A 26,451-nucleotide genomic window follows, 5' to 3' on the forward strand; every position below is an offset into this window, starting at 1 on the left:
TTTCTAAGTTACCTTGTCATTTTTTTTATGGAAAGAGAAAAGCAACTAAGATATTCCATCTGCCTCAAAAACCATCTACCTTTTCAGTATAAAATATCGATAACATTATTACATTATTTGAAGGTATCAAAGAACAAGTTGTTCCTTTCTATTTTCCGTTCATGTCCTAGGAGGTAATCTGAAATTTGAAGAATTAGAACCTGAATAATGTAACACATTCTCACTGTATCAACGTATGATGGTTCCTGTATGGGGAGATTTGTCTATGCTTTCGAACTCACTTTCAGCTCAAACACCAGTCTAGCTAGTGCTTTGAAGGAATATTTTAAATGCTATTAAATTTTAAGCCAGTAGACACTAAGTAAAACTCATTATGCTCTATAATGTGGGTAAGCTTCATCCAGACAGTTGGTGGCCTTAAGGAAAAAGACCGAGGTCTTCCAAAGAAAGAATTTTTGCTGATAGACTTACACTGTAACATTCCCATTCTTCATGGTTCCTTGCAAGGCTGCCATGCAGATTGCTGGCTCCACAATGGCATAAGGCAGTTTCTTAAGAGTATTACTGCTATAACCTCTCTATGTCTGTTCATCATATTCTCGGTGGTTAGACATACATACAGATAAATAAGGTTATACTGGTTCTTTGTGATCAGAAATCTTCATTGTTAATTTTATTGGATTTGTAATCAGATAAGTGATACACTTGCCATATATATGATAATGTTTCCAGGGAGATTTATATGAAGAGAGATGATTAACTCTAAATGAGAATCACACCATAAAATGATCAAAAATGGTAAAAGGCAGATGCCAGAAAGCAGCGGTCTCTTTCCCTCTCCCTCTCCCTCTCCCTCTCCCTCTCCCTCTCCCTCTCCCTCTCCCTCTCCCTCTCCCTCTCCCTCTCCCTCTCCCTCTCCCTCTCCCTCTCCCTCTCCCTCTCCCTCTCCCTCTCCCTCTCCCTCTCCCTCTCCCTCTCCTCTTCTCCCTCTCCCTCTCACTCTCCCTCTCCCTCTCCTCTTCTCCCTCTCCCTCTCACTCTCCTCTTCTCCCTCTCCCTCTCCCTCTCCCTCTTGTCCCTCTCCCTCTCCCTCTCCCTCTTGTCCCTCTCCCTCTCCCTCTCCCTCTTGTCCCTCTCCCTCTCCCTCTCCCTCTTGTCCCTCTCCCTCTCCCTCTCCCTCTCCCTCTCCCTCTCCTTCTTCTCCCTCTCCCTCTCCCTCTCCCTCTCCCTCTCCCTCTCCCTCTCCCTCTCCCTCTCCCTCTCCCTCTCCCTCTCCCTCTCCCTCTCCCTCTCCCTCTCCCTCTCCCTGCTTTCTGACATTGGATGTAATTGGATGTAATGTCTTGGTATGCCTCATGGTCCTGCAATGCCCATTTCTCCCTAGGCTCTACTGTACACTCAAACCACTCCTTCCTTAAGTTCATTCCTGTCAGACATTTGGTAAAAGTGCAAGAAAATCAAATAATAAACTCTGTTTATCTGAAGAACCCCGATTAATAAGCCTCCATGCCTCTTGCTATTGGAAAATGCTTCTCAGGACATTTCTGTTAAGTGTAATCATTTTATAGTTGAAAAAGCTGATAAGAATTTAAGTGATATGTATGAATGCACACACAGACCTCAATGGAAAAGGGGTAATCTAAGGATTATTTAGGATGACAATTTGCAGTAAAAATTTTAAAAAGCATAAAAGAATATGGTCATGCAAAGTTTTCCCCATGCTGTGAAGTTAGAAAAGTTGAAGGGTAAAGCAAAATTATAAAATTATCATTTTAAACATATACAATGTGTTGAAAAACATTCACTTTCCTAGTTTCCCTAAACTACTTTATAGTATAATTATATGGTTCCTGGAGGCTAGTTATAATTGAATTATAGGGTGTCTTATTCACAGCCTAGCTAGAGAAAAAAATTGCTCAGCTCTGCTTTGCGGTTCTCTAAACACCAGCTAGAATACTCATGAGGCAGCTTATAATTCAATTATAACTCCCCTCTGGGAACCATATAATTATATATAAAAGACCTAAGCCATCATATGTTCTCCAATTATTTTTTGTTATGAAAGGATTTGTCTAAGTCTTATATTAAATTTGAATAGGTACAAGTCACTTTGAACCTCAAGATTTACCCAGATACTAAGATAATAAAGCGTATTCACCCAGGTGTAAGGTATAGGGATAGATTTACTTACCCAAACAAAAATAATGCAAAATATGTATACATTTCTCTAGACACACACACATACATATACGCCACACCACATACATTTATCCATGAACACATACATGCATATATACAAACACCACTGTCCAAATGAGGAGACTTAATAAAGTACATAAGAATATTCTTTAAATATTGGAAATAAAATTTGGAAAACATTTGTTTTAAAGTATAGAATACCAAGCATTTTTTATGTATCAGTGTTCTCAAAATGACATAAAATATGTGTGTGGATATGTACAGGTTATATAAAAATAATTTAAGTGGTTTGGATATATGAGGAGTTTGGTACTTTCATATCTAAATGGGGGAATTTGTATGTGTGTATTTGAACTACAAGTATATATACTTATTTTTAATTACCTAATTTATTTTTGAATATTATACAGGGTTATATAATGTCTCTTGATACAAATGCACAGCACTTCATGAGATAACTCGTCCATATCCCTCCCACTCTCCTCTGACTTTTTCCCCTTCCTCTTAGGTAAACAGTTTGCTTCTATGTTCATGTCATCAGTGTATATATTAGATACTTAAAAACACACAGACCCACAAACACATTCATCTTTTAATGGACATTACAATAAAAAAGTATTTAAAATTGGTTGTACAATTACTATGCCTTGGAGCTAAAAACAGACCAATACATCATAGCAATTCCTTAATGGTACAAAATAGTGTACCTATTGTAGAATAAGTCATGAGGACAATTGATATTGATCTCATTCATTGGATATTTGCCCTCCCTCTTCACCTCATTCATCTATTCATTGACCAAATAGTTGCAGAACACTGGCTCTATAGCTGGCATCATACTTTCCCTCACTACACAACATTCATCTAAAAATGCATTTGAGTTCATGAACACACACACACACACACACACACACACACACACACACACACACACACACATACCTTTTCTACGAGGACATATCCCATTATCTCATTTTAAATATTGAATTGAAAAGTCGGCCACTTGTTTAATATCTCACATATTCTCTTTGTTTAGCACTGCCCTTGGCCTGAGTAGTCAGGAAACCAAGGAGTATCCATAGCAGACAATGCTCTAGCAAGCTTTATGTTTTAGCTGAAGTGCTAATGGGAGCTTATACAGGAAACCCAGCAGCTGACAATGAGAAGCAGAGAGGATAGTTAAGTGTGGTGATGTAGAGAGAGGATGAGCCACAATTTATGTATATTTTCCATAGTTGCCTATTATGATATTATGAGATTGTAGTGTGGTTGTTCAAATTATTCAGTCTTTTCGTGTGCAATCAATGTTTTCAAGTAACAGAGTGAAATTTTAAGATTCTAGGCTATGAAGTCACAATGTAGGGCTTCCAGCTTCAACACTATGACATTAAAAAAATAAAAACTTGCCCTCTTTATGCCTCCATGTGGTCATACATAAGCCAGAGATAACAATAGAATTGATCTCAAAATGGTTTTATGAAATCCACTTAAAAAACCAATATGGGATAAATACTTTGAATAATTTCTGGTGCATACAAAGTACTTTTAGCAAGTTAGTGCTTATGTTTGTCATTGCCTTCTCTCTCATCATCATCTTAAAATATTGGAAGGAGAGACTAATTGTCATTAGTTTATGAATCACTTGTTGCTGGGAACTATTTATGTCAAATTTAAATGGGATGCTAAGAGGTAAAAATAATTTTATATACCCAAGACAAGACACCAACTACCTAAACCTAGTACAATGTATTAATGATACAGACTGGGAAAGTTCAGCAGAGGTAAAGGCATTTTATTTAGAGAAAGTAAAAGATGGGTAGATAACTGCTAGAAAACTGCTAGAATCAGTGATGTAATGAAATATTTAGAAGACAGTGATTGGCATAATTAAATGTGCCATGTCTGTATGTATTCCATGCCATTTGTCATGAAAGTGCTGTGGAGAATGCAAGTTGCAGGCATAGGTGACTTCCAAACTCTTTCCTAAGCCAAAATTTCCATTTAAAAATTGTGCAAACTGTTAGGAAGCTAAGAGCTACAAGGGGAAATCTGGTTTAACCAAAAGCAAATACCTTGAAGCAACAAATTCAGGATTGTCATAAAGTTAAGATATCTACAGATAACTTCTGCCTACATCAAGTTTTGTCTAAAATTCAGAGAGTCTGGGACGTCTTCCCCAGTTCCATTTCCTACTGGCATGTAGCCCAGAGTCCCTCTCAGCAAGAAGCATGATTTCTGAGTAGAGCTACTTATGTTAATGAGCAGAAGCTGAGAATTATACTTCCTACATTGTTGTTGCCTTCTTTACTATTACCAAAGAGGAGACTGCATTAGAAACATCTTACAGCATTAAAAAGCTCACTGAACTGAGGGAACTTCAATGTTATGTAAGAAGCCTGTTAGTTCATTTTCACTGGGCCTCAATGTTATCATCTAAAAAAAAGGTAGCAGCAAATTAAATAAGGGGTCACTTTCAGACTGAAAATATATTGTAATCCTATAAATCCTGTAGTGACTTTTGAAGAGTATTTTACGGAATTTTTCAAGGCAATTAAAAAAAGCAATGAAAATTAACATTATTTTACATAGTTCATTAAACTGAACAAGGTATTGCCAAACTACATATTAGATTCGAATAAGTGTAGAAATGCAGGGAAAGTAGTTTGATTTCTACTTCTCAGTACAGAAGAGAATGCTACTTGACTCTGAGGTGAACATTTTATAGACAGGCTATCTTCATAACGTCTTTTTATTCTCATTCCTATTCACATATTTTGCCACAATGTGTTACTTATTGAAATATAGAAACATTTGCCATAAAGAAAAAGTCAAAGGCCCAACCATGTATGCTTCATAGCTGGAGGATTCAAGGCACAAGATGTGTTTTCTTGAGAAACAGGAGAGCTTAGATCATGAATGATTCCTTCTCACCGCATGAGAATAGTACTTTTTCAGGGTACATAAGACATATTAACTACTCCTTCTTATCATACATCGCCCAAGAGAAGAGTGAACTTTTCTTAGAATATAAATCAAGTCATCTTGGGGAAAAAAATTCCAACTCCTCAAACATTTAATAGCTTTTCAACTATTTTAGGCCATTTATTCCCAAAGGTGATATTTAGTGTTCTCATAGATTTCACTCTGTCATATTGATTGTGACCTTCAAGATGGAACAGATTTTGTCAGAGAATCCAAGGGAAAGAACGCAAAATTTGTTGACAGAAAATGGGGTACGTTATGGAGTGTAGGGTTTTTTTACCTACTCTTCCGTTAAAAAAGTATTACTTTCTACTCATTATTTAAACATTTTCAGTTTCTCCGTTGTCTCATGTTTTCATCTCTTTAGTAACCCATGTTCATTCACCAAAGGCAATGATCTTTCAGAGACAATTGGTGAGTTAAAACAAATTTCTCTCATGGTAGGGCTTGTACAATTATAGCGAAGACTGAAGGAGATTTCCTAAGTAGTTGCCCCCTCCTGTTGCTTGTAGTTGTTTATTTGGTGTATTTTGTTGTGGTTTTGTTTTGTTTTGTGGGAAGGTGCATTTTTGTTTGTTTGTTTGTTAGTTGGTTTGTTTGTTTCAGCAGGGAGTTTTTATGTTTTCAAACCTTTGCCTAGAGAAAATTATTCCAGGTGCCCATCTAAACCTTCATGCTCTATCCTTTGTCGAGAGAATAAAAGTTGGCTTTGAAATAGCCTGCAATTTTCTAAAATTTCAGTGAAAAGTTGATTTAGAATTGACCTGCACTGTCTTGAAAGACACATGTTAAAAAAAAAAAGAGAGAGAGAGTAATAACTAACATTCTAACACCGTACACTGAAGCACACAGAATTTTAAGTAAAACACTCTGATTTGCATTGTTGAAGAAAGAAATAGAAAGTCATAGCAAGCCACTGACTTGGAAATAACAAAACTGTTATTATGATTCACTGTGAATTACAAACTGTCCTGGAGGAAGCCAGCTAAAATGAAAAGAAGGGAAGATGTGACAATTTTAGGGGTTTCCATTTGTCATTAATTCTGCTATATCAGTTGCCATAAGAGATTTAGTCATCTCAATGACTCGCCCTTTGGTTGATATAGAAAAAGTTCAGAAAGCTAATTAGGAAATAGTAAGGAGCAAAAACAGCAAAAACAAAAAAAAAAAAAAAAAAAAACAACAACATCAACATCAACAACAAAAAAAAAAAAAAACTCCAAAAGTTTCTCTTTTTTTCTTTAAATCATAGAATGTTAAAGATGAAGAAAGGTATAGGAAAGAAGTTCAACAAATCTAGTATTTAACACATAAGAAGGCTTCAAGTTTCTGCATGGAATCAGGTAACACCTCAGAAAACTGATGTATAAAGCTGATACAGAATAAAATGAAAATGTGTAAGTAAGGTAAATGGGATTTGGGGTGTAGGGGTAAACATGTCTAATCAAACTTCTCTGTAGAGATTACAAAGCAATAGAAGTATCTGGAAATGGAGTGTATTCAGAGAAGGCAAACATTTGAGTCCATTCTAAACGAGGATTTCTCATCAGTCTTCCACAGAAAGCTCATCAAGTAAATGTATCTCAGTGTTTTTCCTTCATCATAAACATTTTAACTTTAGCTCACTATTTTGCATAGTATATGGTTTCCCTTGAGCTGTTTGGTGGATCCCTTCGGGATACCATCATGGAGTCAGCCTGTGTTCCGAACAAAAAATCTCAGATCCCGAACTGAACAAACTACTTCTTCCCAAAGCAGCCAGATCTCTCCGTTACTAATTAGGATTTTATGTACAGTAAAACGTTAATTAAATGAAGCTCAACTAATGAAACATTTAATTTCATGTTCTATACTCAAACTTTTATGAGAAAAAGAAGCCTTGTTACTAAGCCAGCAGATATCTTGGATTTACTAAAAGAGAAACAATTTCATCTCCCAAGAAATGAAGTGCTGTTATAAGAATTCAACACAGTATCAAACTTTGTCTGCACGAGAGTAACTGGTTTCAGACTAAAGAACATGAGACCCTGAGAGATATTATGAACACTAAAGTAAAACATAATTATCTCCTCTAAACTGTAGTTACCAAGATAATTAAATGGACTACAGTTTTATCATACATTTCACTGACAAAGACTGAAATAAAAGATAAATGCGCTACTTAATTTTAAAGTGCCTTAATTAGCATTTGCCTCTCTACATATTATAGTTAATTATAGTTATCCATGTTACAAATATATGTTTATCACTGTTATGGGTGAAGAAAAAAGGAATAGTTTATCTTTATCTCTATAAGTATCACTGATAAGGTATCTAGGTGTTTATAAAACAAATTGAGTAAATTAATACAGAAGTAGTTACTACTAGTCAGCTGCAATAGACTAGACTTTTCATTTTCCAAGAGTTGCTAGCTCTGTATTCACATATTTTCTTGAACAATATAAGTGCAGTACAAAATTATAACTGATGCATGTATTATGTGAACATATCTTTATTAAACCATAAGAACTAAATTTTATCTTGAAGCTCATAAAGAATATTATTTTAAGTGATAAATGTACAATGAAAATACTGAATTTCCATGAGTTCTGTAGGTTTTATACAACGAACTGGCTCCTCAATTTACAAGTTAGAAACAGACCTGTTGTGTTGAAACCAAAAGGTGCTTAGGAATGATTTTCCCTTTTCACACTAAAGTTCTCAGAAATAAAGAAGGATGCTTTTCTTCTCTTTTATTGGGAGTGTTATCTTGTGTATTTATTTTATATCATTGCTACTCTAAAATCAATCTGATGATGTTTTAAGAGACAATAAAAGCCAGAACTATAAAACATAGATTTATCTATTGGTGACAGCATTGCAAGAAGAGCCATTTACAGTAATTTGTCAGTAATTTATAAGAGTACTAGTTGGGGGCCAAGACACCAGGATTTTCTTTGTGTTATCAAACTAAAAAACTTCCCAATTTTAAAGGAAGTATAATTCGTGGTAAGTTAATTGCTCACGCAGGGACTATCATCAGGCATGGTTTGAAGGATGTAATGAGCAGGAACTATTCAGAAGTTTGGGGAAGAAATTGTAAGGCAATATTGCTGAACCTTTCAGGTCTAACAGGACTTGTCACAATTCCCACATTTTAGATCTGATTTGGTATTTAAATTTCTTTAATGCTATGCCCTGGTCACATAATACTCATGTCATATAAATGAACTTTTATTGGTTAAGGCTGTGGGGATAGACATTTGCCTTATTACATTGAGAAATGAGGGGCTGAGGCAGGCAGATTACTTTAAGTTTAGGGGATGCCTAGGCTAAATAATGAGTTCATGCCTTAAAATTTCTGAAAGAAACAAGACCATCATTAAAAAGCAACTTCAAAATAGCAGTCTGAAATAATAATGCATAATATTGACCTTAGACTCTACTCCAAACACAATTACACTCATGGTAAGAACACAACAGTAAAGATTCATGGGCCAAGTATTTTAATATTTGATAAACTTTGTGCATCATATTGAGGCACAAAAACAGAGGATAAGAAAATGGACCTGTTGTATTCTAAGCCTCCTGCCTCCTGCCTCCTGCCTCCTGCCTCCTGCCTTCTGTCTCCCCCCTGCCTCCTGGTCCCTCTACCCTTTCCCCTGCCATTTGTGTCATTAGGTGTTCTATCCTGGAGCAGTGGTACAGATAAGGGAAAACCTACTTCCTGGCCAACTCTGTTACCACCCAGGCCCAGATCCAAGGCTATGGATCTTTGAATCACCTTTGAATGTTTGTTCTGCATGAAAGGGGCAGACTGCCTATCCAAAGCTGCAGGGTCTCACTGATACAGGACAACAGCAGGATAACTGGGAGGAGGGAGGAGTCCCAGTGAGGATCCAATATTGATGGTGTCACAGAAGCCAGAGATCTTAAGCCAGACACATGACTCATTGCAATGAACATTTGCAAGTGAAGATTTGTGGGCACAGGGATATAGTGTGGTACACACTATGAAAAACTGTTGTTTGCACGACATGATATTGTGTTTGTATATTTTGCTTGTTTATGTGTTTATGTGCGTGTGTGTGTGTGTGTGTGTGTGTGTGTGTGTGTGTGTGTGTCAGAGGAAGATTATAAGAGCAAAAGGTGGATATGAGGGAAGATGAGCGGGACTAGGGTGCATAATGCAACACAAAGAATCAACAAAATGTTTTAAAAAATGGTATTACAATAGTACTTTGACAAACTGATTCAGGGGCCATGGTTCTCAATCATCTAATTATAAATTACTGTGTCTATTTTTTATGTTTCTTCCATAACTGGCCTAGGTTATATGTTTGTAGACATTGTGCTGGCTCGTTTTATGTCAACTTAACACAATGTTAAGCCTTTAAGGAAGAGAAAACTTCAATTGTGAAAATGCCTCCAGGAGATTGACATGTGGGTAAGTCTCCTGAGCATTTTCTTCACTACTGATTGATGTGGACCAAGGTTTGGGTGGCATAAGAAGGCAACTGAAGTACCGTGGGTAAAAGGCCATGAAGCAGAAACTCCTTCATGGCTTCTGCTTCCGGTTTTAGTTTTAGGTTTCTTCCTTCTTGAGTTCCTTTTCTGACTTCCTTTGGTGACCATAATGGTAGATTGTGATACAGAAACGTAAGCTAAAATAGACTGTTTCCTTCCCAGATTGCTTGTGATGGTGATATTTTTCTATAGCAATTGATACTTTATCTAAGCTAGGTATCTTCCTGATTTTATTTGTATTAAATAAAAATTAAAAAAATACTCGAAGCACTCTGTAATTTCTGTTTGCTATAGAAGTAACTTTTACCAGAAAGAAATTTAGCAATTTATGACAACATTGAGAATCACAATAAAAACTTATATTCCCCCATCCCATCTCCATTTTAGTTTGTTAGCTAGGGTTCTGGTGGTGTTTGGAGAAATAAGATAAATTGAGGAAGAAGAGATTAAAGGCATTCTAAAACTTAATGAATAATCAACTAAAAATATCACATACTTACTTTGCTGTAATGGCCAATCATAAAATGTACCTGTAAAAATAAAAATGCAATTTCAATTTCCTTGATCTTTTATGTTTATATTATCAAAAATGATAGAGCAGCTTTAAAATTTTATAACAGAAAGGTCAGCTGAGCAAAAATGGGCTTTCACAAATCTCACCATGAATATTTCTTCACCCTTATAAAGATGATTAAAACTTAAATTAGGAGTGATATGCGATATTTTTCATTCCTGTATCTTAACTATCAATACTGATTTGTCCTGTGGCGTTGTAGGTATGTGGGTAAGAAAATGATCATTCTTAAAATAAATCATAGCATGCTAGTGGGCAGGAATCACTGTCTGCCAAGGTTCCTGTCCAGTTTATCACTTCAAGGTCTACCTAGTGCATTTTTACTTCATTAATCAATGTTTGAACACTTAACAAGTTTATTCCGAGTCAGGGTAAATCACTCCCACACCCTATTACTGCAGGGCTGAGTTGGAGCAGATGATTGCCATGAGAGATTACTGGGATGCTTGACAAACGAGCCTATAATGTTTCATTCTTTCCCTGTCAGGTAAAATTTAGTGGAATTAGGATTGACATCAAAGGCATTTCTGAAAAGGTCATGATCTTATCACATCACTTAGATCAAGCACTATAAGGATTTGTCTCAAGATGGGTAGGAAATCTTTATAACTCTAGACAACCTGGATAAGGCATTCGAGGTTCCTCCCTACCCTAGTACATCACTGAATCTGTTGGAAAGTTAAAGGGCATAGTGTTGATGGGGATGCTTACTTAAATAATTCACCAGATTTGAGGATTAGTGCTTGTAAGACACTGGATCACCAATCATCGGTTTACACACATGGTTCACAACACTATCTTTGCCCTATGTACTCTCAGTGTGGTCACTTTCTTAGTCCATTTTTTTTAAGACCAGCACAATATTGAAGAAGCTTTCTTTTTTCCCTTGTATATTTTTGGGTCTTCAATTCTATTCCATTGATCAACCTGTCTGCCTCATACCAATACCAGGCAGTTTTTATCACTATTGCTCTGTAGTAGAGCTTGAGCTCAGGGATGGTGATTCCCCCAGCCATTCTTTTATTGTTAAGAGTTGTTTTCAATATTCTGGGTTTTTGCGTTTAAGATGAATTTGAAGCAGCTGAAAGAGTCAGACACAGATATGTGCACCTAACCAATGGACAGAAGCTGCTGACCCCTGTGGTTGAACTAGGAAAAAGCTGGAAGAAACTGAGGAGGAGAGAAGTCCTGTAGGAGGATCAGCAGTCTCAATTAACCTGGGCTCCTGAGATCTCTCAGATACTGGACCGCCAACCAGGCAGCATACACCAGCTGATATGAGGCCATCTTAAATGAAAATCTAGTCTTTCTTAGTCACCTGCCACATCACAGCAAGTAAAAGATGCCACATCAATATTCTATGACCTAAACTCTTCCTAAATTTGCCTTTGTGATGGGTAATGTTTTCCATTCCATAGAATTTGAAATTATCTACAAGATAAGTCTCCAGATACACCTATGGGTGATTATGATCTTTTTTATTCCTTTTAATTTTTTTAATGTTCCGGTCATTACCCACTCCTGGTCATAATTTTAAATAATTATATTACATTTATTGTGGTGGGAAAACCATTCTAGGAGTGTGTAGCACCACTTCTTAAGCCAAGATGCTGGGTTACATAGAAAGAGAAAGTGAGCTAAGCACAAGTATCCATCACTCTCTGCTTCCTCATTGTGAACACTATTTAACCAGCTCTTTCAAATCCCTGCTCCCTTGACTCCCTGCCACGATGCATTAAGATTTTGAAATGTGAGCCAAAGTAAGTTATTTTAAACTTTCTTTTGTGATAGTATTTTATCAAATAAGAAAAGAAATCAAGCTTCATAATGTGTTGTTTCAGCACTGGACAGCTACAGCCAGATTAGCCTAATTCCTAGCAGCAGTGAGGAGTAGCCCACTACCCTTATCATTGATGCATGCTACTTGGCATGCACATTCTACCAGTCTTTTTCCAGTGACAGTTTTGATGCCATCAGATTCTAATATTCACATTCCAATAATAGTATTCTTAATATCCACATAGTACAGATATTTTACACTATGACACTCTATAAGAAAACAAATTGTCAGACTTAATTTATACTCTACTTTAGTATTAATATTATTTCCTTATTCTTCCTTATTCTTTTTTTCACAGTTCTTCACCATCTAGGAAAAACCAAGTCCATCATTTCTTACGAAAGGCCCACTTAGTTTAGAAGACATTTATTGATTGCTTCAAAGATAATCAAACATACCATTTATAGTATAGTCCTATAAGATCATCATCATACAGCACTTGCACTTGGCACTTTTAATTCCATCATGGTTCATTTACTTACCAATTAAAAAAAAACTAGAATCAGTTAGAAATGAGGTATCGATGAGATATTGCCTAGATTATATTGGCTGTAGGCTTGCGTTATAAAGCATTCTCTTAGTGGGTTAAGTGATACAGGAAGAACCATCCTGTATACGGACAGCCTCATTTCATAGGATACAGCTATACTGGAATCGAGCAAGTGAGATGATCAAGTGCAATAATAAGGGATGCTTCGAGTCCCTAAAGTGACTTTGGCACTGTGATGGACCATAACCTTTAACTGTGAGATATAGCAAGTTCTTTGTCCCTTAAGTTGCTTATGTCAGAGTATTTTTCAAAACAGAAAAAGCAAACAAAGAAAAATCATGAAATTATATTTAAACTTCAAAAATTCTCCCTTCCCTTCCTCCCTATCGTCATTTCCTTCTCCCCTTCAAATTCCTGCCCTCTTTTAAAATTATTCCTACATTCATATACACATTTATATATACATATATCCCTAAATGTAACATGTTAATTCAATATAATGTCACTTGCATGTATGTTTTCAGGGCTGACCATTTGGTATTGGGCAAATAATTGCTGTGCTCTTCACTTAAAATTGACACACAATAAAATTCACTCACTTGAAATCTCAAATTTAATTATGTTTTACATGTTTCATTCGATTGGTCCATAATCACCACAAATCAATTTTGGAATCTTTGTGCCATTCCCAAAATATATGGTGTGCTCATTTGCATAACTTATTTTTTTAAAAATATATTGGATATTTTATGTAGTTACGTTTCAAATGTTATCCCCCTTCCTGGTTTCCCCTTCGCAAAGTCACTATTCCAGCCCCTTTGCCCCCTGTCTCTATGAGGGAGCTCCCTCACCCACCCACTCCTGCCTCACAGCCCTAGCATTCTCCTACACTGGGGCATCGAGTCTCTATAGGACCAAAGACCTCCCGTCCCACTGATGCCAGATAAGGCCATCCTCTGCTACATAAGCAGCTGGACCCATGGGCCCCTCCAAGTGTACTCTTTGGTTGGTGGTTTAGTCCCTGGAGTTCTGAGTTCTAATTGGTTGATATTGTTCTTCCTATGGGGTTGCAAACCCTTTCAGCTCCTTCAGTCCTTCCCCTAACTCCACAATTGAGGTCTTTGTGCTCAGTTTGACAAGTTGACTACCTGGATCCTCATCGGTATTGGTCAGGCTCCGGCAGAGCCTCTCAGTGTGTAGCTATACCAGGTTTGTCCCAGCAAGCATTCCTTGGCATCAGCAATAGTGTCTGGGTTTTGTGTCTGCAAATGGGATGGATCCCTAGGTGGGGAAGTCTCTTATCCCTGCCTGCGTTGCAGGCAACCAGTCATCTGCTTTTTGTATTTATAAATTTTTTTCTAGAACATTTCACTCGAAAGGGATTATAACATTTTTTGCATCTCAAATTTTTCATTTAGCATAATGTTTTGAAGAATTATTATTTGCTTGGGGAAAACAACTCCAGAAAATTTGAATATGTGTTGAAGGACTGTTCTATATATTATTCTATATATTATACAATATTTTTGGGAAATGCAGGAATGTCACTTATAGGAGATGGAGACTACCTAGAAAAAGTGTGTTCTGGGGATGACAGGTCTTTGGAACTTATATCTTGTTTTTGTCTGACCTTCCTGCTTCTTGGCTACCATGTTCTATGTAGCTCCATTCCACCACACACCTCTAACATGATGTACTATAACATCAAAAGTCCAGAAAAAAATGAAACTGTGAACCAAAATAAATCTTCTTTTTTCATTAAGTTATGTTAAATATTAGTCATAACAAAAAACACAGATATTTTAGGTATTAGGAATAATACTGCTATAAACATTTGAATATGTTTTGTTACGAATGTTTCTATTGCTTTTATATATATGTACAAATATTTGATTAGATCATTTTTACATAATACATTTTTGTTGAACTTTCTTTCATATCAGAATAGCATACCACAGAAAAGTCAAACCCAATTTCCTTGACTCCTTAGTTTACAGCATTTCCACATCTCTATGCAGTCACCAATCCTTAAAGTCCTATTTCTGTAAGATCAGTATAGGATTCTAAATTGATTTTTCTTAAAAGTTGTCATTTTCCTCATTTGTGATAGCCAGAAACCAGAAACAACCCAAATGTTCCACAACAGAAGAATGGATATAGAAATGTAGTTCATCTACACAATGGAATACTATTCAGCTATTAAAAATGAGCTTTGCAGGCAAATGGATGGAACTAGAAAATATTATCCTGAGTGAGGTAACTCAGACATATTATCCAAAAAAGTACGGAATACCCAGGATACAATCCACAGAACTCAAGGTTATCAAGCCAAAGGGCTCAAGTGAGGATGTCTCGATCCCACTGAGAGGGAGAAGAAAGTAATCACAGGAGGGGGTTAGAGGTTGGACGTAGAAGAGAAAGAAAACAGGGGGAAGAGAGGAACATGATCCGGTATTGGTTGGGGGGAACAGGGCTGAAGCCCTGAGGGCCAGCAGAAAGAATGGAAACAGTCAATCTCGGGAGGTAGAAGGTGGGGGACCCTCTAGAGTGTACCAGAGACCTGGGATTTGAGAAACTCTCAGGACTCAAAGGGAGGGACCTTCGATGAAATGCCCTACAGTGGGGAGAAGGAACTTGTAGAGACCACCTCCAGTAGAAAGGCAGGGCATCAAGTGAGGGATGGGGTTGGCATCCCACAGTAAAAATTCTGACCCAGAATTTCAGGGACAAAAATGGAGAAGAGCCTGAGGGAAAGGAGGTCCAGTGACCACCTCAAATTGGGATATAGCTGAAGGGGAAATCCCAAGGCCTGACTCCATTACTAATGCTATGGGGTGCTCACAAGCAGGGACCTATCAAGACTGTCCTCTGAAAGACCAAACAAACAGCTGAAAGAGTACCGATGCAGAAATTTACACCCAACCAATGGACAGAAGCTGGGGACCCCTGTGTTTGAATTGGGGAGAATCTGGAAGAAGCTGAGGAGGAGGGGTCAACATGGGAAGACCAGCAATCTCAACTGACCTGGACCCCTGAGATCTCTCAGACACTGGACCACCAACCAGGCAGCATACATCAGCTCATATGAGATCCCCAACACATACACAGCAGAGGATTGCCAGATCTGGACTCACTCTGAGAAGTTGCACCTAACCCTCAAGAGACTTGAGGCCCCAGGGAGTGGAGAGGTCTTGTGGGGTGAGGATAGGGGGTGTGGACATCCTCTTGGAGACAGGGAGGAGGAGGCATGGGATCTGCACCAGTTAGAGGGTGAACCAGGAGGGGCATAATGTCTGGACTGTAAAAAAAAAGATTAAATATTAAATTTAAAAAGTTGTTATTTTCCATAAGACCATTAAGTTCCTTATCTATAACTTATTATTTAAAAATAAATATCTGCTAAAATATAGCTCTAAACTGCAGCATTTGTGAGTATGATATTCAGCTGTGCATAACTAGGTTTAGCACACATGTAATCTCACTGCTTGAAAGGTAGAGGCACATTAAGTTCATGGTTTTCCTTTGCTGTATATGAATTTGAAACTAGCCCATAGTATATAAAATATTGTATGTATGTATGCATCCTTGTTCTACAATTAGGCTATAAACTTTTGAAAATCATATGCATTGTAGAAAAGGAACATAATTGTTTTCATTAAATAACTTTTATTTGACTTTTCAAGAACCATAATAAGTGTTTTTGTATTTAGTCTTTCCTTTCCATGTCAATAAATACTAGAAATTGAGGATCCATCAAGACATACATACAGTCAGATCACCCCATAACAACTGATACTTTATCTGAATTGTTCCAGATACATGAGCTGAATTTTATGTTTATAGACTTTTAGATTTTCATTTGTGTCTGAACTTGGAGTTTTTCTATTATACGATAAATATTGTACGATAATTGTGTTAGACCTATTTTTTCTGGACTGATTAAAAACTACTCACTGAGAGCAAATGCTGTATGCTTTTATTCTGCTGACCAACACATTAACCAATAAGTACATTTTGATTATACACTTCTTCCAGTATTTGAAATACCATAAAGTCTCAGATATGTGTTCCTTTTCTAAGAGAAGGGAATTTGGCTTTAGTCTATGTGCAGAGTCTGCTAATATTATCTTATGTGTCCTTGGAAATACTGCTGTATAGTTCAGGTTTCTATTTTCTTTTCTGCAATATAGACAGTGTTGGGAAAATCTCAGTATTGTTTCTTGCTACTGAATCATCCACTTAGTATGCATTCGATAATTCCTCAGTTGTTCATTTATTGTAATAATGTTCAGTCATTTTGTGTGGACAGTAGTAATACAGCTACTTAAGACTTTCACCCCTTGGGGTTGGGGATTTAGCTCAGTGGTAGAGCGCTTGCCTAGCAAGCGCAAGGCCCTGGGTTCGGTCCCCAGCTCCGAAAAAAAAAAAAAAAGAAAAAGAAAGACTTTCACCCCTTTCTGGCTACATTTTATTAACCTGATATAATTTTACAATATCTTGTCTTTTCTCTACTCATCATACTTGAAAAAAATCATGTGTATTTTTTTATTTAGAAATTTCTTTCATAGTACAACCTGCTGCTCTGGTTTCCTGGTTTGGCTATATCCTATATCAGCTCCTTCATGTCATTAAGTATATACTTCCATTTTCTTCAAAGCATTTCCTGCTTTAGAAAAAAAACATAATGCAAATTTGACTTGTGGATGTTAAATACTGTCATATTTCAAATGCAATTGAGGATTGTCTCCATTAAATTGATAGAAAAGAATGAGCATGTAACTTGATAAGCAGAAAATAATTGAAAAAATGGGAAGTTCTCCTTAATTTTCATCCAGAAATCTATTTAAACAATTATTTTATTTTTAAATAGCTTATTATCTTATATATATAGTCTTGAAAGTACCTAAAGTAGTATGTTAATTTCAATTAGATAACATTTATACTGTTAATAATAGATCATGTTACCATGGAAACATAACTGAGTATTTTAGCTTTGAGCATTGATTTTTTTCAGCAATTAAGCCCTTAGCTCTAATGTTTCATTAACAGATTTTTATATGAATGTAATTATTTGGATGAGAATATTGAAAACATTTCCTAGTTGCAAATGACACTTGAATTGAAAGTACAGCAAAGGCTGAAAGAACCACAATTAAAACCTAAAAGACAGAATATGATGCAGGTGACTGAATCAATATTACACAAAATGTTTTCTCATTGGAAAGAAAACTTGAGACTAAGAAGTATGTTTTCAAATCCTCCACCTTGATACTGTCTCTGTTTCTATGATTAATAATCCACTGAACAAATGCTCCATAATAACAGGAAAATGTATTAATGAGTAGAGATGGGTAAATCCCTTGAAATTATTTTTCCCTGGGCAAAGGGAACCAGGGTATTATTACTGGTTTAATAATCTGCCAATTATGTGACCATAGATCACCTGTTGTAATACTGTTTGTGTCCAGGAGTCTCATTATAGTACATCTGGACGGGAACCAGCAGTATTGATCATTTTCTTTGTGTTCTGGACGACTGCTTCAGAGTATACTTACTAATTAAAATGTGATAGCTAGCCTAAGTGTAGAAACAGATGGAGAAAGACAATGTTTTCATATTTGGATTACTCTCACTGATAGAATGCCATAAATGTATTATCATAACTCATACCAATGAAGAAAATGAGGGGAGAATCTGGGGCATGTTGACAGAGGATGCATACGGAGTTATATTGGCAGTGAGTAGGGCGTTTGAAGTAGACGATCAACTCTTGTGATTCTGGAGGGAGAATTAGTACAACAGGGAAATGCCAGAAGAGGAAGTCTTTTACAAAGAAGTTTAAGATGTACACTTAGCATCCATCTGTCTAAACAAGGCTTCTGAATTCCAAGTGGTTACAGAGCTAGGGAAGAAGCAGGACTGTAGTGTGAACCTAATTCAGTTGTTTTAAGTAGGAATTTCGTTTGGGTATTTGTAAACTAGATAAAACCAAGGCAATGATTTTTATCAGTCATCAGGTTGAACCCTACAATAATGCCCTAAGCTTCTGTCAATTTAAGTTACTTAATTCATAATTATTGGGAAGAATTCTGGGGATTGTACAGAGTGTTTAACATGTTAAAACAGATACTTAGTAAACAGGGGTTATTATAATTAGAATTATTTATTAAGAAAATAGGTGTTTTTATTCACCATACCTCATTACTTACTGATTGTTTATAGGAGTTTATCTTATTTGTAGCTTTCATTTTTTCAAACTCATAACTATTGGTAGTTGAAGTTATACATGAAATATTCTGTAGTGATGGCAAACATTATAGAAATAATAGATGGTTGAAAATGCACAGAAAATAAATTTATTTGTCGAATGTAATTAAATGTATTTGTATCATTCTTAAGGATATAAATCATGACCACTTACATGAAATAGTTGAGCATATATTGGCAATAAGTTAGCTAATGTGTTCTAAATGCTTAGTAAGTGCATCTAGGGTTGTAATAATTTGGGCTGCTTTAAGTGTGTTAACATATTTATTACCCACAGTATAAGGAGACATTATTTTTCCCATTTTGCTGATGAATAAACTAATGCTATGATCTTAAATGGAATATTCAATGTTACACAATTAATAAGTGTCAGCAACAGGATCGAAATCTGTCTCTAAAATCCACACTCTGAACGCACGTTAATATACTGTTCTCATATGAATCAATCCATTAATCAGTCAATCAATCAATCAAGTACAGAGAGAATGCTTAACATGCTGTGGATGGAATACTAAATGAGTTTATCAAGAAAAAAATCTCACTAAAATAGATAATAAATTCATCTAAAATAACAAATTAGATTCCACGTTTCATTGATAAAAAGGGGCTCACAGTGAAAAGGCAAAGGAGGACTAGATGAATTTATTACCTTTCCCAGCAGTATATGAATACACTGTTTACATTTCTATTTATCAAAATAGAGGGAGAACCATTTCTTCAATGTAATATGCTGATCATATTAAAGCAATGTATTTGAAGGCCACATTTTTATCTCAGGACTCATAGTGAAAATCTATGTGTATATTACAAGTATCTTTGATAAACAATACACGATTTATATTGAATTACCTTTTACCTTGCTCAAAGTTCATTTCTAATGGTTAGTTATATTGTGCCACCAACTTTTTTTGCTGTGAGAATAATTTCTTGACTATATTATGTCTCCTTTGTATTATCCATTCAAACAGGCTACAATAAAATCCCATTATGTCATTTTCATGGAATACAGAAGAAGAAAACATCATAAAGAGGAAATGATAAAAATGGAATGTATTGCTCATTGGAGACTTTCCCCTCAAGCTCTCTTTGTAGTAGACAGCTGTGCATTCACATCTGTTTCAGGACAACATTGAAAGAATCATGTGTTTGTTATATTACTGCCTTTAAAATCCACCTACTATTGTCCAATATTATGTTTAAACAGGATGCAATTTTTGACAACTGCCTATGGTTGAAATGAAAAGCAAAGGTCGTTATCACTATACCATCTGACATGTTTGAAACTCAAATAACTGAACGCCCTAGATCTGCTGTTTTCAAATGTTCTCCAGCTTGGCTCTCCAGCTTCATTCTAGTCAAATTTGAAGCAATGGGAAGGAGCACTTATAGCAGGAGCATGTGGACACACAGAATCTAGCATCCTACCCAAGACACAGAGAATCAGTATCTGAATGATAACAAGATCCCCTGTGATTCCTTTGCTCGTTAAAATTGGGGAAACAACTGCTTTAGTCATGACAAGATGACTGGCTAAAGAAATTCTTTTATTTTTCTGTTTGACAAGTGATAGGGATATACAAAAAAGACTTTCACCACAAGACCATGAACAAGAAAATGAGAAAATTAACAAAATATACAAAACTATGACTATAGTTAGAGTAGAATGACTATTACTCATTTTGTGCCATGCACTAGTTAATTCCTTACATCCATGCTTCTTTCTTCTATTTGGTTGACTGAAATTGAACATACTGACTTGCTTATTAATTATTGTGTTTGTATTATTCTTTTTCTTACAAAGACCAACATTCTAAGCTATTTTTTCTTTGCTACACTTTTGTCCTGATTCACTTATCAGTGGTAATTCAAAAGCAAGAGTCTTATTGCGGTGATTCATCACTGTGTCTGGGGACCTTTAAAATTCCAAGCATACCAGAAACACTCAAAATATTTTTGAAAAAAAACCCCAAATCTTGCTGGTAGAACTTTGACGACATATTTGTTTTCTGGAGTCTCTTCTTCATTTACACTCATTGTCTATCTAGATTATCTCATCTTTTAAAATATATTCATAATTTCATTACAAATATATAATGAACTTTTACCAAATTCTCTCCTGCTCTCCTTTATTTGCTTCACTCTCACACAAAACCCCTTCTTCTTAAAAACTATCATAATAAGCATATTTTTCACACTATACATTTGGTTCTGACAATGTCTTTACTCTCATGCCCACGGACCCATAGCTACTTTTAATTTCCACTTTTCTCTAGCATAGAAATCTGAAACTGAATATGTCATAAATTTGTCTCTTCATTCTTTCCCTAGGTGTCTCAACTCTTATAATGTACACATGAAAGTGCTATCATTACTTGCTCAAGTACTGAAATACAAAGCCTTAGTTTATTCTCTCATTCTGCTCTATCACATACTCCCAATCCAGAAAGTTCTGTGGAGTCGACTTTCAAGATGAATTCTGAATCTACGCACTCATCCTCATATCCAAGGTTACTTCTCTCCTACCATATCTGAGGTAGCACGTGTCACTATATTTCTATACCTGAGCCTTTGTACACTGGTAATGACTATTTAAAAACACTATTAATCTTATCTCATGGCAGGACTTGTCCAAAAGCTGTATATGTCTGTGAATATAAATGCTTCATATATTTGAATCTGTAATTCATGAGATTACTCATATTTTTATTGTGTGAATTTTTCTGTTCTTCTTTCTCTTTCTCTCTTTTTATTGAAAATAGAGCCTGCTCTCACACAGTAATTTTAAAAGTTATTATATTTAAATAAGTTTCCCCAAACAATATATATTTCCAATATATCTAGAATGTTCCTAATTCAGAAAAATATTATTTCTGATAATGGTGAATAATTTAAAGACATTTATATATATATATACATATATATACATATATATGTATATATATATATATATATATATAGAGAGAGAGAGAGAGAGAGAGAAACTATTAACATGATTCATTCTTGTTCTAGAAAAAAATAACATTGGTCAGATCACGTGTCCCTATTTAAGTCTCAGAAAATAGGTCATTATAACCATGGTTCTATTGCTCTGACAGCCTAGATTCCGGTCCTAAACAGACTTCAGAAATAGCTCTCTAGAGTAATCTTTTCTTTGTCATTTTGTCACTAATTTTCTTTACTAGAAGGGTAGAGGTGAAGAAGGGAAATTATCAAGCCTATCAATGAATCCACAGATTCCATTTCTTATAATGTTCACAGCTGTTTTAACTGGATATGAAGCCAAAGTTTCAAACAATGTAGAAGGCTGTGTCTTCTCTCTTCGTCTGACCCACTTTTCCCTTTGCCCATATTCATAGTCTTTCTTCGGAAACACATGCACTCAATTGCTTATACTTAGGCTATAAGGTTCTTTAACTTCTTATGCTGCAGCTGTCGACTTGTCAATTTGAAAATTCTTTATTGAGCGGTGCTAGATACTAGTGCATAAAGCGTGGTCCTTAAGTGTGACTTGCTCAGTGTCTCCTGAGAACTAATTCATTCCTAGGTGTCTTATGTACTTAGACTGCCAGCTCAGCTGATACTCTATATTCTGCCTCTCCCTCTGGTAGCATTAACTTTTAAAGTACCTTTTTATTGAAAGCAACAGTATTTCTTTAGAAATTCTTTGTTCTCCCAAGTTTCCCATACAAAATAGTAATAATAATAATAATAGCTATGCTTTCCGGCCAACTATACACTAGGCAATGAACTAAGTATTTTATACATGTTTTGCCTCTTTATACTAACCAAGTCTCAGAATGGTAAGGTTGTTTGGCTAAAACTACACAATTATCTGTTAGGAGAAATAAAGTGTGTATGACACCAAATTACATATTCACAGTATTGCCTAATGATAGATTATCTTAACTTGAAATGGAAAGCATTTTAAATGGCTGAGGATGGTTTTACTGACCTACATGAAAACTCAACAGGACAGCAGAGAAGTAATTAGAAACATGGACAAGCAATCAAGAATGAATTGTCAAACATTTTTCAAAGGGAGAGAATGTCTGAAGTGTGAATCAATCTTTTGATATGCCTACATGTGAGTGGAAGTGGAATTTTTGTTGGATGCACTTTCTGAGTTCTTTGCACCTTATAAGTTCTCTTAGACCTTAGCAATTGTGACTTGATATGTGATTTCAAAAGCACTATTTATTTACTAGGCTAAAATTCCCAAGAGGAGTAGTGACTGTGCAGTTTTGGAAGTTCTGTGAACTCTCATTGATTAATATGTCATTTACTTTTTATTTAAACAGATTGAATGATAAACATATCCTGAATATAATGTTCTATTTAAATAACTGAAATCATATATGCAGTATGATTGTCAATAAGATATGTCATCATGTGATAATACATGTGCCACAATGTTGTCAGAGATTCTACTTGGCCATTCCTTAAATATTAACACTTACCAAGGTAATGTAGGAAAGTGTTAACACAAAATCTATTTTTTTATTTCGTAAATTTTAATGACATTTATGTATCTTTATCCATATTTTTATTTATTCTTCAGCAGTATTATGATAAGTCATGCCTCTCCAAAAGCTTAACTATGAAAGGGGGCTGATTTATAACATCTTCTCATATTTATGAGTATGATTGGCCCAACACTAAATGACTTTTAATTTGTATTTGTCAAATGCTCATTATGTTTTCCAATATTCCACTCAAATCTTTGTCTTTTTCCTTGAGGAATATTCATTTTTACTGATATATAAGAGATGTTTACGTGTTACAATTACTAGGTCTCTGATAAACTCACGTGTTTTCTGAGTTTATTACTTTCCTTTTCAGTCTACCATTGATCCTTTCTTATTAGGTAAAATCTGTGTTACAGATTGCAAGCCAGCATCATTCCTCTCTATAATTTCTTCATATACTCATGCTTAGACAGTGCTTTCTTAGTTTGAATTCAATTTAAATGTTTGGCTCATTCTAGTTTAAACATTTCAACTGTCAGTTCTTAATTAAGTCAACATTTTATTTAGCTGCATAGGAGATTAGGACTCTCAATTGGATTCTACGGTACATTCCAACATTACAGACCAGTTTTTCACACATTTTTTAATTCTGTTGCCCATCATCTTCATTCATCAAAAACTAATTTTCATGGTTATTTGATTAACTTTGCCTCTCCATTCTTACATACTTTTCCAATTAGTAAATTTTAAAATACTTCATTTGTGTTCCATATATTTTATATGGAAAATCTGTTCAGTATTCTAAAAATTATTACAACTTCTTTTAAAGGAGAGTTTTTCTTGATTTTACACAAAATGTATAAATTAGTTTGAAATGTCCTTTGCCTATAAGTTAAATAAAGTGGAAAAAGTGACATATTTAAAAGTTTCCCACATTCTACAAAGAACACAATATACCTTTCTGTTCAAATTTTGTATTGGTTGGTAATTACATTATTTTTCAAGAATATATAAGCTATATATTTTTTTGTTAAAATTTCTCTTACAAATCTGTGGTCAAAAAATTCTCACATTTATATTTTCTAGCTGATTGTCGCTGGCACATCAACATAGAAGTGAAGCACCACCCCTAGGGACAGTGTTAGCATCCTTTTCATGAAATGACAAGAAGAAACATCTATTGTCATAGAACATATATGCTGGAAGTTGCCTTCCATAGAATGAAAGAGTTATTATATTACACATTTCCTATCAAACACAGAGAAATTTAAAGCCATGTTTTCATTCAAAGTCATCATTTTCCAATGTGAGAGAAAAGATTTATCAAGACACAGGAAGAAAGAAAGCAGCTATCCTTCAATTCAAAGCACAGGGACAAAACAATGATTCTGATTAAATTTTCAAAAGAAAATTTTCAATCTTCAATTGCATTTGGCAAGTCTAAACACCAAATGAAATTTCAGTGGAGACATTACATGTCCTTGAAATGTACATTTATAATGAAAATGCTGACAAGAACATAGAAGAGAACTTGCGATATTATAAATACTTCTAATGTCATTCATGTGTATAATAACAAAATGTGCCTATACATGGACAGACTCTATACACAGATAACTGTTTTACTAAAAATAACTGTTAGTTACAAAATTCAATACTCCTTATTTCTTTTATCATAGGTTGTATAGTGTATAATTTACATAAAATTCATATTATGCAAATCATATTTTAATAGGTTATACGGAAAACAAAATAAGGATAATAAGATGATATAGTAATACCTCTTCAATAATTATGTTATCTTTGAACAAGCATACCAGCTAATCTCTATAGAAGAAGTGTTAATTCAGTTCATTAAAATCCATTAAAAAGTATAAATTTATGAACACCGGCAGCAACAATTTTAAATTTTGTATCCTAGCAAATGGTTTCATTTAGATAATAGTCAGTGTAAAACACTAGGAAATCCTTGTTAAGTATGATCTGAAGTTATAGATGAGAGTCTAGTCAAAACACAAGGTTATAATACTTTTCTAAGCCATTAATCAGCTTTTTTTGGCCATTTGTAATCTTCTAGCAGTTTCTATGAAGATCAAGAGATTAAAATAAAGAAGTGGAAATACAAAATAAGCCTTGCACATCCTTTGTAAATACTCAAATAAAACCTGAAAGTCCTACACTAATAAAGATATATCTAAGGAAGAAAAGAACTAGGTGAAAGATTTTCTACTGACAACATGTAGAGCAGAAAGAAGTATGGTGGTAGTGATGTTGAATGATAAGACAATGTTTAAAATAATTACTCATTGGTCCACATTGATGTAACAGAATGAGGAAGAAATATATGAATGGAAAGCATACAGATGTTCTATGGATTAGTTCAAATAATGTATGTAACCACAATCCCTTTAAGGAGGTGAAGTGGAACACTCTGCTCTTTATGTGTAAAGTATATATAAGATTTCCTTCCAATGAGATGTCTACAGAAGAGGAGTAAGGGGATGAACCACTTCACTGTGGAGAAATCAGGAAAAATCCTACATCAGTCAGATGATGCAAAGACAGTATTAATGATGATGGCATGTTGATAATATTGGCTCTTAGTAGGATAATATATAAAAGGTATTTTATATTCTAATTATAAGAGAACAGAAGACAAATCTGAGGATCATTCTTCCAAAGTTCTGTCCAATATCTTTCTCCAAAGTGAATAAACTTCCAAAGTCACTGGCATGAACACATCATTGTGTTTAGGAAATGTCTAAGACATGAAACTGTAATGTGGTATCTTGGGGAAGGGGGTGCTCTATCATAGAACAATGATAGTGAACAAGGAACACTTTATAAACTATGGAATTAACAAAAACAAAAACAAATCAATACTGATTCATTAAACGGGATGAGTATATCATAATTGTGTAGGATCCCAATAATAAAGAAGCCTATGCAAAGGAGTATAGCTAATCACTTTATAGTTTAATTATTAAAATATTTTATTTATTCTTAAAAAGTTAATGTGAAAAATTATGATTATACTTACTCCTCTCCCCTACTTACTCCCAGATCCATTCCCATTTCTCTACCTATCCAAATTTATAGTCTATATTGTTAGAAAAGGAAAACATGG

General features: G+C 35.1%; 1 protein-coding gene across 2 annotated transcripts in view; it reads right to left on the minus strand.

The window, feature by feature from the left end:
* Tenm1 (teneurin transmembrane protein 1) overlaps positions 1–26,451 on the minus strand; it is an 889,292-nt gene that overhangs the window by 738,448 nt on the left and 124,393 nt on the right. For both annotated transcript variants that reach the window (XM_087599322.1, NM_001446957.1), the window contains 1 exon segment: positions 10,188–10,217. The gene's annotated coding sequence lies outside the window, so the exon portion shown is untranslated.

The sequence above is a fragment of the Rattus norvegicus genome, chromosome X, assembly GCF_021556685.1.
Source record: "Rattus norvegicus strain SHRSP/BbbUtx chromosome X, alternate assembly SHRSP_T2T, whole genome shotgun sequence".
Classification (NCBI taxonomy): Eukaryota; Metazoa; Chordata; class Mammalia; order Rodentia; family Muridae; genus Rattus; species Rattus norvegicus.